This window comes from Anoplophora glabripennis, unplaced genomic scaffold (assembly GCF_000390285.2).
Source record: "Anoplophora glabripennis isolate ALB-LARVAE unplaced genomic scaffold, Agla_2.0 scaffold326, whole genome shotgun sequence".
Taxonomy (NCBI): Eukaryota; Metazoa; Arthropoda; class Insecta; order Coleoptera; family Cerambycidae; genus Anoplophora; species Anoplophora glabripennis.
In genome coordinates, this window is record NW_019416758.1 from 376,516 (window position 1) to 387,194 (window position 10,679).

Below are 10,679 nucleotides of genomic sequence, written 5' to 3' on the forward strand. Positions count from 1 at the left end.
AGAGTAGGGTCCGAATTAAAAAAAAATATATATGAAGACGAATTCAAAAGTGACATGAGAAATCAAGTAGAAGATATGAAGTATGACATTGAGAAACAATTAGATGAACAAGCCAGTAGGATAAATAACATCAAGACAGAAATAGATAACCGATTTGAAATAGACAGAATATGTAATTATGACAATACTTAAAAATGAGATTTGATGACAATACTTACACAAGTCTACCAAGCACATCCAAAAGGCAAGACTCAAAGAACAAATCAGAGTTTACAACAGTATGAGGCTGATGTGGGCCGTTTGTTGACTTTACCTAACCAACAATCCCAGAGAACTTCATGGAGCAGCTGGCTGTCCAGGTATTTGTTGACGGTATTCGAGACCGTAAAAGCTAGCCTTGCGATTAGCTAAATGTAAAACAATCGATTCTCGATTTTATTAAAAATGGTGTGTGTTCTATCGAATAAAGGTAAGCGTAATTTTAAAATTTATCTTGCTCTCTCCGAAGCTACTACTGTTTTTGTAAAAAAATTAGTGGTGTAGTAGTACTGCTGCAAAAAGGAAGACGCCCCTAAATTTTTTCTTCTGAATTTTGTTATTTATCGACGTTATATTAAAATCGTGCAAATTTACCAGGTAATAATAATTCAGATTTGATACAACTTGAATTAATTTGGAAGTTATAATAAATAGACAGATTTTTATACGGGTACTTTAGCACCCTGTATATCTAGCAAATAAGTTCTTTTGAACTTTTCTCCTATTCATTGTTACCATTGTTTTAATACACTATGAGTAACTTTGCATAAATTTACTAGGTAAAGAGTCCCTACTAATTACGTTAGAATAGCCAAGTAATTCGTTCTCGGAGGACACGAGCGCCATATTTGCAGATTACGGTTGTTCCCATTTTTAAAATCAGGAGAATACGCAAACCCACAACGCTCATACCTATTTAATCGCATCACTAAGTAGCTTTGCAACGCAAACATGCAAACAACCGCCGGGAACATCATATTTTAGATTGCATTTGAGGAGGGTGTGCCTATCCCACTTAATCTGACGTGGCACAATAGAGAAAGCGGATTTGTGAGGATGATTGACACTCGGGCAGTTCATTCATTATACCACACTAAATACTATTTACGAATTTCGTGTTTCATGGGCCTCTTTTTGCCTTTCCGTTGGTACCTGCCAAGGCAGTGACTCCCTGGTTAAATTCGTGGAATTAAAATCGTTATTTTAGTCGATTAATTCCTAAATAATAGTATTATATACATTTTTTTGGGAATTTATGTTTTTTTTATTTTTAGGATTTGCAAGTACCTAGCAGTAAGAAAAGTAAGAATTGTAGCAAATTATAGATATATTTATTGTTGAATATTTTTTCGCGTCAGGTTTGATTTTGAAAGATTCCGCTAAGCTTTGAGCTTTTTTTACTTGGGATGAATATTTTAGTATTTTTATATCGTCTTTTGAAGAATTAAAAAACAGAAAAGAAAAATATGTAAACTAAATAATAGAAAATACAAGAATTCAATAAAAATACGTACGTACAGGATGTGCTTGTGTATAAAGGTCCTGACTGATAATAAGTTAAAAAGCTGACGCACATAAATGGCCAGACACTCGTATCCTGGTTAATAAACAGTAAACTGCCAGGATAGACGTTCATCCACAGTTCTTGATAGTAGGGCAGATTTTTCAGCACTCACGAAAAGTAAATAGTGGGTAAGGAGACGGAGCACCCATGATTGTAGGCATCAAAACTACTATCGCCGCAAAAAGTATCAAATGCGTGTAGGTTACACAAAAAAATCGTACAATAATGAATATACAGATGGCTAAATAGTATATTATTCAACGAGCGTATAATGATGGGTATTATTCACGAGGTGAAGTTTACGGCCACGAGCCGCATGCGAGTGGCCTAAATCACCGAGTGAATAATACCCATTATACGGGAGTAGAATACTATACTTTATCCACGACTACTAAATATTTTTGTTGAAGTTTTTTTTGAAATGTTTCGAAAAACATGGTATGTTAAGAAACAGATATACGACTCGCACAAATAAAGTCGCTGATGGCTCAGTGTAGATGCTCTTTCCCTTCCAACCGCGGGTCCCGGGTTCGAATCCGGTCTAGGAAAATTCACTTTTTTAATTTTTTTTTTATATGTACAGCACTGAATTGAAAATATTTAGTGGTTTACACGATAAAATTTTAAAAACGGATTGTTTGTAGCAGAACAATATAATATTATAGCTAAATTAAGGAAGCATCTGACAGTAGTGATTAATGACTCATTAATCACTGCCGTGATTAATGGGTATTATTAAGGTCGAGCAAACAGACGTATAATGGGTACATTATACAATAGTCGTGGATAAAAGTTATTAACTTACATTCAAATTATGAAAATAATCTGAATATAATACATAATCTTATCGTCTTTAATATAAACAATTAAAGATTGAAAAACTAGGTGTAATTTTTGGGGTCAAAAAACGAAACTGTATTTTTAAGCGTTATCTGTGTTGTTAATAATTATTGTATTAATGTGCTGAATTTTTTCTACAATCTTTCTAAATAAGTTTACTGAGAAAAAAATATTTTTTAGAATAAATAATTGCAATAATTTATAAATAATGCTAAGGTGCTCTTACGTGCAAATTAAGATACAGAGTTGAACAAAGTTGTTAGAAAGGTTCACTGATTGTAGAAAAAATTCTGTATATTAATGCTATAATTATTATTAATTATTATTAGTTAACGCTTAAAAATACAGTTTCGTTTTTTAACCCCAAAAATTATAGTTATGAATGTTTTGTTTATTTTATTATTTTCATATTCTGAATGTGAATGAACAACTCTTTTAGCTATCTGCTTATATTTGACTCATTATTGTTCGTTTTTTTCCACTTCTTATTTGTGGAAGGGCGAAATGGGCGGTGACTATTAGACGCCTTCATTATAGCCATCTTTCTCTATCGCACGGATTTCTATGACTTTCTTTATCGCTCTTACGTAACGGCCGATGAACCATGGGGACTTTCCGACCCTGTATACGTTTGAAGTCAGGGCTCAATACCTTTTGCAGCGATAGTAGTTTTTATGTCTACAGTCATGGGTGCTCAGCACCCACTATTTACTTTTAGGTTGGAAACATTAAAACTATATTTTTTTAGGTTGACTAAATGATTTCATTACAATTATTAATTGTTTATACGACGACACAATACGTAAACTTTTAAGGTCAATAGCGTTAGATGATCGCATAATAAAATAGTTTGACACGTCAATCACAAAACATTTTTTATTTTCTTTCGTTCACGATAAAATATTAGAAAAAATCTCGTAATGCTGCAAGAAATAATAACATAATCAATTCAATTATTTTTTCCATCTGACAACGCTAGCTAATGTTAGGCAACTCGATTCCTTACACTTAGCCGCGTGTGTTCGCTGGATATTTCAGGGGTTGAACTAGTCGTCAAATAAGTATGAGCACCCACGGGGTTTTCTAAAAGCCGGCGCTCCTGGATTGAGCGTATTACATGGCGATCCTGGTAGGATACCTTTGTATTAGACCAAAATTCGAAAAAATATTTTCTAAAAAACCTTATCAAATGAAGTCAAACAATGTTCTTCGATGCCAGAAACCTAGATATGCAACCAAACATTTTACTGATTTTACTGATAGGTTTTTTGAATATTTCGAAAGAAATACAAATACTGAAAACTGAGTTTTTCTAATTATAAAGAAACACTTGATCTATCCGTAAAATTTCTTTATCCTATCTAAATTTGAACATTTTAACATTCAGGTCATTAATTCAGCACCCGTTTTCCCATAGAGAAACACGAAACCGGCACCCAGTGTATGCTCAATTAAACCAATACAAATTTATTCGGGATCAGGACCCAGCACTGAAAAGCGGACGATTATATCAAGACCCTGCGATACGATCTTGTCATCCAAATGTCCGGGCGTGAGTTATCTGTATCTGTGCTCACATTAGGGTTACCACAACAAAATGGTAACAAAACGCCACGCACATTAAGACGCGCACGGTACCATAGAGATGAGCGATAGGATTGTGCGCTTTCTTATCGTCGCAGGGTGTTATTTCGACAGCTATTGTCGCACGGACCTTTTAATTGATGTATAAAATTAATGGTTCCGAGCGCTAGGTAATGCTCCATGGGCGTCTCTTATTTCATTTGAAAAGGTGTTTTAATTCATCACTTGGTGACAGGTTTGAGTATTACCGAACGAAGCTGAGTTCTTAGCCATCGGCCAGGCGTTCTATAAAGTATGGCACCCAGGATTACCTACTATTGTAACTTTTCTATTAAATAGTAATTTCTGACGATGTAAAAAAATCCTTTTTGACTAGTTATCTTTTCAACGGGACATAGGTTCTTTCGTTCTTTTGGCAGAAAGCAAGACAACAAATCAAAACAAAACAAAAAATTTATAAACATTAGGGCGACAAGTGATTTCTCTAACTGCTAAGTGCCCTCGGACAGAAAAAAGTACTTATTAGAGAACTATAACGAGGAAACTACTAAACATTCTTCTTCTTCTTCTTCTTCATCTAGTGGTTGGTCCTTTAAAAGTCCCATAGCACTGCGGCCTAATTAGGCCTATTGTGCGTCCCACTACTAGTCCTNTTTATTTCGTCGCCTACGCAATTTTCGAAATACTTATACTTACTTGCATTTAGCGTATTTTTAATTTTTATAAATATAAGTAATTCATGTATTTAATGAAAGTTAATAATAAACTATTTCGGCTTAAGTCCCCACATATTAGAAATGATTTTTAATTATTCTTTGAGTCATGATCAGAAGAAGAAAAATTATATAATATTGCCACAAATTTCTCGTTTGTTCGTAAATGAGTAGAGTATTTTATCACAATATACCATACGTATTTATGAACAATATATTTAAATTTTAAAAACTAAAAATATTATATAATTTGAATTAACCGCTTCAGTGCAAGGATGATCTACTTGAATTGAGCCGACTAAGGTAGAAGAAGAAGAAGAAGAAGAAATAATTAAGCTAGAATACATAGGGAAGAAACTGATTTATAACTGATTTAATATCATGTATATTGAATTTTGTTTTTTGTTTCTGGTACTTTGTACCTTAATTACTTAATTTGTACTTTTATACATTTTATTTTTATATTAAAAGATTTATTTAAGTAATAGTAATTGAATTGAAAAACCGCTGCCAACTCAATTGTCAGAATGCTTCCTCAAAGACTTTGAATTACTAATTTTTAATTATAACTAACACAAACAATAACACTTAAAATAATACAAATTTTTATTAACTTAAAATTAAAGCATATCAAAAATAAAAAGTTTTTTCGGTTTTATGATTTTTTACATTTCCAAATTTCAAACAGTTTTATCTGCAGCTCTTGATGAAAACGGATCAAAATAAAGGCCTTACTACCAGCTTTATTATAAGTTATTAAGAATTATCGTAATAAAAAAATAACATGTCGAAAAATCAAACTAAACCCAATATAAAGCTTTCTCTTTTTCATGAAATTTTTTTTATTTTAATTTTTTTATTACCTTTTATAGTTAGAAATTTTTTATATAGATATCTTCTCCGACACTTGCATTATTTATTATACATTTTTTAAATTAATTTAAGTATATCGAAAATTGCGCAGGCGAGGAAATAACCGCAATTTGTAATTTTTGAATATGTGGGGACTTAAGCCGAAATAGTGTATTATTAACTTTCATTAAATACATGAATTACTTATATTTATAAAAATTAAAAATACGCTAAATGCAAGTAAGTATAAGTATTTCGAAAATTGCGTAGGCGATGAAATAAACTTTTTAAAAAATTTTACATACGACGGTACCTTGTGGCATTCATGCCACTCTTGAAAGTGGCTTTTAATAATACTTTCTACTCGTGTACAAAACGGCATAAACGAGAAAATTGTGGCAATTTTCTATAATTTTTCTACTTTGTCGACCTGACTCGTATTAAAATTCAAATTAATTTACAACATGAAAATCCAATGTGGACTTATGCCTACATTTATATGACTTTATAATGTAGTTTCCTACGTGCATGCAAAATGGCATAAGCGAGAAAGACGTAAAAATTTTCATGAATTTTCCTACAACTTTNGGCACCCAACACAGTCTGACTGTATTGTTGGTGGCCAGTTCAGTCAGCATTTGTAAACAGTCCCACACCAGTTTTGAACTTACCTTGTGTGCGGCTAAAGCTTTAATTGCAGCTTGACTATCAGAGAATATATATATGAGTTTACGTCTATAACCTCTACGTACATTCTCTGCCAGACACGCCATTATCGCGAAGATTTCTGCTTGGAATACAGTAGGGAACTCCCCCAGACTGTAGCTTGCACTCCATCTGGGTCTGAGTCCATATATTCCTGCACCCGTCCCTCTGGTCATTTTGGAGCCATCTGTAAACCATACTAGGCTCCACCTTTCCAGGGTATTAAACCTTTCCTCCCACTCGCTTTGATCCTCTATTCGAGTCTCAAATGGCTTGTGGAAGTGAAACTTTGGACTAAACATTAAATATAGTTTTATTATAATATTCGATTATTTATATCTACAGGATATTGTCAAAATGTCAATTTTTATGGGCACTGTTTCAACAATACATTAATTTTAAGTACATAAGTACAAGCACATATTTAAATAGGCAATAAGAACCTTACCCTTGCAAGAGTGTAACCAAGAACTGTTTCTTTTAATAAGTATATAATTTCCTTAACTTTTTTATTTTCTATGACCCCTTAGAATCCCCCAAGGAAGCAGATGGACTTATCTCGAAGTCATCGATGTTAAAATGGAAAAATTCGTCAGCGATAGAAAGCCTGCTTAGAGGAACTGTTACGGTCTGGTCTATTATGTGAAACCGTTTATCTAGTACCTAGTTTCAGAAAACAATGACGGCCGATAAGATATTATCTTCGTCGCATTTAGTAACAAGGTGACGATTTGTGACCGTCTATTGTTCCTTGTGTTAATACGATAATAATTATTTAGCTGCTAAACAGGTCGGTGACGTGGCAGGAAATCAATTAAAATTATATTTGGAGTAAGCAGGACGTTATAGTAATATCCGAAATAGATTACGCAAAACATAAAATTGTTCCGAATGAAAAATACAAATGTTGCGAGATTTTAGTATAAGTAAAGTAAAATAGCCAATAAGCTGTTTTATTTTACTTTAAATCTAATACGGTAACCAAATTTTAAAAATTTTTCTATATTCTCATCAGTTGACATCATATTTCACAAATAAACTAAGTGTATATTATTGTGCCCGCTTCCAACATCACTTTAAATAACCTGTATATGTACTCGAGTTTAGTGACAAGTTATTTGAAATTAATTTTAAAAGCTTCGTTCCAACGGGCAAAAGAATTGGTTCAGAACCAGACGGAGATTCCAACAGATATAGAACTGATTCTGGTAGGTACTATAGTCCAGTCGGTAAAGGTTCGGCCTGTGTCAAACCTTGATAACCCGGAAGTAACTACAAACTACGAGTAGTTTGGAAATGAACATTGAAATCGATACCTGGTCCCGAGCAGGAACTAGAAGGAACTTTTCTTGGAGCATGCGCATTTAATCATATAGTTATTTTACTTGTAACTTTTATATTTAGTGTTTATCACCTATTTTAAGTATAACATGAGTGATTTAGATGATGATTTTCTGGCATCCGAGTCGAGGAAGAACAGGATTTCGATATTCTTAGGCACATACCTGAATAAAAAATGAAGATTATTTAGGTACCTAAGTTTCTGTTAAGTATCTTATCTATATTAAAACATGATTTTTTTTAAATATTTCAAATGTCACGATACCACAGTATGATGCTGAAACATTCTTTAGTCATTTCCGATTTCGACAAGAGCATTCTTTTAGATTTGCACAACAGTTTGAAAACAGTAATTTATTTAAGAAACAAAGTGGAAAATTATCTTCACTAGCCACGTTATGGGTTTTATTATACATATTTACATTTTCTTTCACATTGCAAATTATCATTTTTTTTTCGTATTTGGGGCATCAGACGACAAGTTTTCGAGATGTGGCGGTTATTAGAAAAGTATCAGTATTTATCAGTACAAATTATTACTTGGCCTGGTGAGAATGAAAAAAGAGAAATCCAGCTGCATTATAGGAAAAAAACACTTTCCAAGTATCATAGGGGCTATAGTATAACATTATGATGGATAAGCCCGAAGATGATGCTGCATCATATATAATAGAAAAAGATTCTATTCGATACAGGTAAAGAAAATGCGGAATAATAACCTTACGAGATAGTTGTCATATGTTTATTTTAAATTCAACTGGCGAGCCGACACTTTAGCACCTAACAATTGTTATTTTCTTTTTAGGTTAGGTCGGTTCGGTTAGGTTAGTTGAATTCAATTAACTTGACAGACGACAGACATGTGATGGTTCGTAAACTGTTCCAACACGATTTCCAGGACTGATGCGCATGCGTACACAATAATGCATTACTAATTCTGAATTCCTTGTTGGAACGACCTAAATGATTTTTAGTACCTAAGAGAGAAATTTTTAAAATTGTAATTTCGATTCTTGAAAAATTTTACAGCTACCGACTTATTCTTCATGCGCTTAGCACGAACCATCGGATGCAACTAATTAAGTAATTAATGTAATTACTTAGTGTAATACCCAATCAATTATACACTTTGTAAGCATCAGGACTACCGGCTGGACATGCGATGTTGCACGCTAATAATAACAATAATCCCAACAGGTGCTCCAGGAGGCTGTGCTTGCATATTTAATGCCGCTAATGGTTCATATCAGTAGGTGGCCCCCTTTGCCGCCGTCTTTCCCTCTAGGCTTAATTTGGCCGTCTCGGCCCCAAGATAATGTACGCCAGTTAAGCCCTTAGTCAATAATAGAAGAGGTGGTCGCGGTCGGTGATAGGGGATACTTTATGAAGGTCAAAAGCGAGGATATTTCCATTAAATATGTAAAATTTGTTAGGCTTCTTTATTTAGTTCTTGGAGAAACTAGCGGTGTGCGCATTTAAAAGAAAACGGCACTTTCCCTAGGCATGCCATAGGAGAAATTTTAATTTTGACAAAAAAAATTTAAATAAATTATACAAGAACTCAAAAAAAATCAAAATTTCAACTCTTTCCACCGCTTGAAAGAGTTGAAATTTTGATTTTTTTTGAGTTCTTGTATAATTTATTTAAATTTTTAGAATATTTAGATATATATACAGGGTGTTTCTTAATTACTTTCCGATAATAAAAGGTACGATTTTTTAGATTATTTTACGGCATAAAGTTTATGTCAAAAATGGGTTAGTTTTCAGAATGCGAGGTGTCTAAGTGACATATCACATCTATGCAAAAATAAAATTTGAACTGATAACTAAATAAAAACAAATAACTGAATTTGTATATAACTTATCAACCAGTGGCGGAGGTGTAGTCACTAAATGTCTCAGTTTTTCAATGAGGTTTATTCGTAACTGGAATTTTTATTTTAAGGAAATTACGCGACAAGCTTTTAAATCGCATAAGGACATGATTATAAATAGTACGTGTCTATTTATCATACTTTTGCTGATGACACTTCTATCGATCGTCCATATTCATCCCTTTGGTGGGTTTGGGGTTTACGCAGTATTATGGGTTTTATGAACTCCTTCGTTTATTATTTTGTTTTTTAGTGCATTTCAGTAAAAGTTTTTTTTTATATATTTTTTTAATTTTCCTTTATTTAAATCTTTTTAGTTAGAAATATTTCTCAATCTATCCATTTGATTTAACTCCTCTGCTACTAATTGAGGCCCTCATTAGGAGACAATCCTGGCTGCAGCGTGAGTTTATAATGAAGATATGTTTAGCAATTAAATGTAGGTAGGTATATGCAAAGTTTCGTGTCCGTGCTACTAACCGTTGAAGAGTGCCCTAGTGGGGAGACAATCCTGACGGCACCATAAGGTTATTTTTATCATTTTGCTGTATTGTCATCAAAACTGAAGAAGCATGCAAAATTCTAAAGTCGTATGTTTAGAGGAAGCAGTTCAAATTTGGCTTGTAAAATTTGAACTAAACATATAATAAACAATAAACATACATGTGAAGTTAAATGAAAGCTTGTAATGTTTTTTTTATAATTTTATAACTTTTTAACTTTCCCTGTACACTTTTATGGGCATGCCTTGACTGCGTGCAATTATTTACTTCGTTTGAGTATGTAGTATACATATAACCGTAGTGTATTTCACCATTGACACAGTGATCCCATAAATAGCAACAAATATTTTTTATTAAAAATTAGAACTGAACTGAAACCTAAACTAAAAATTATGAATAAACGTTGCATACCCAACTGGATTATATATAAAAAATATCTTTACAAAAATCTGACATTTTCATAAACCATAAATGTTATACGAATAGAATAGCCCAAAAAACTGGAAACCCATATTATATCTCTTAAACGAATCAAGATATAAAGACAGGGTTTTCACCCAAAATTAAACTTGTGACTTCTTTCAAAGATATAAGAGAAACACAGACGTTAACCTATTTTTCCCAAATATTAGAACAAACGAATATTAGGTAAACATCCAGC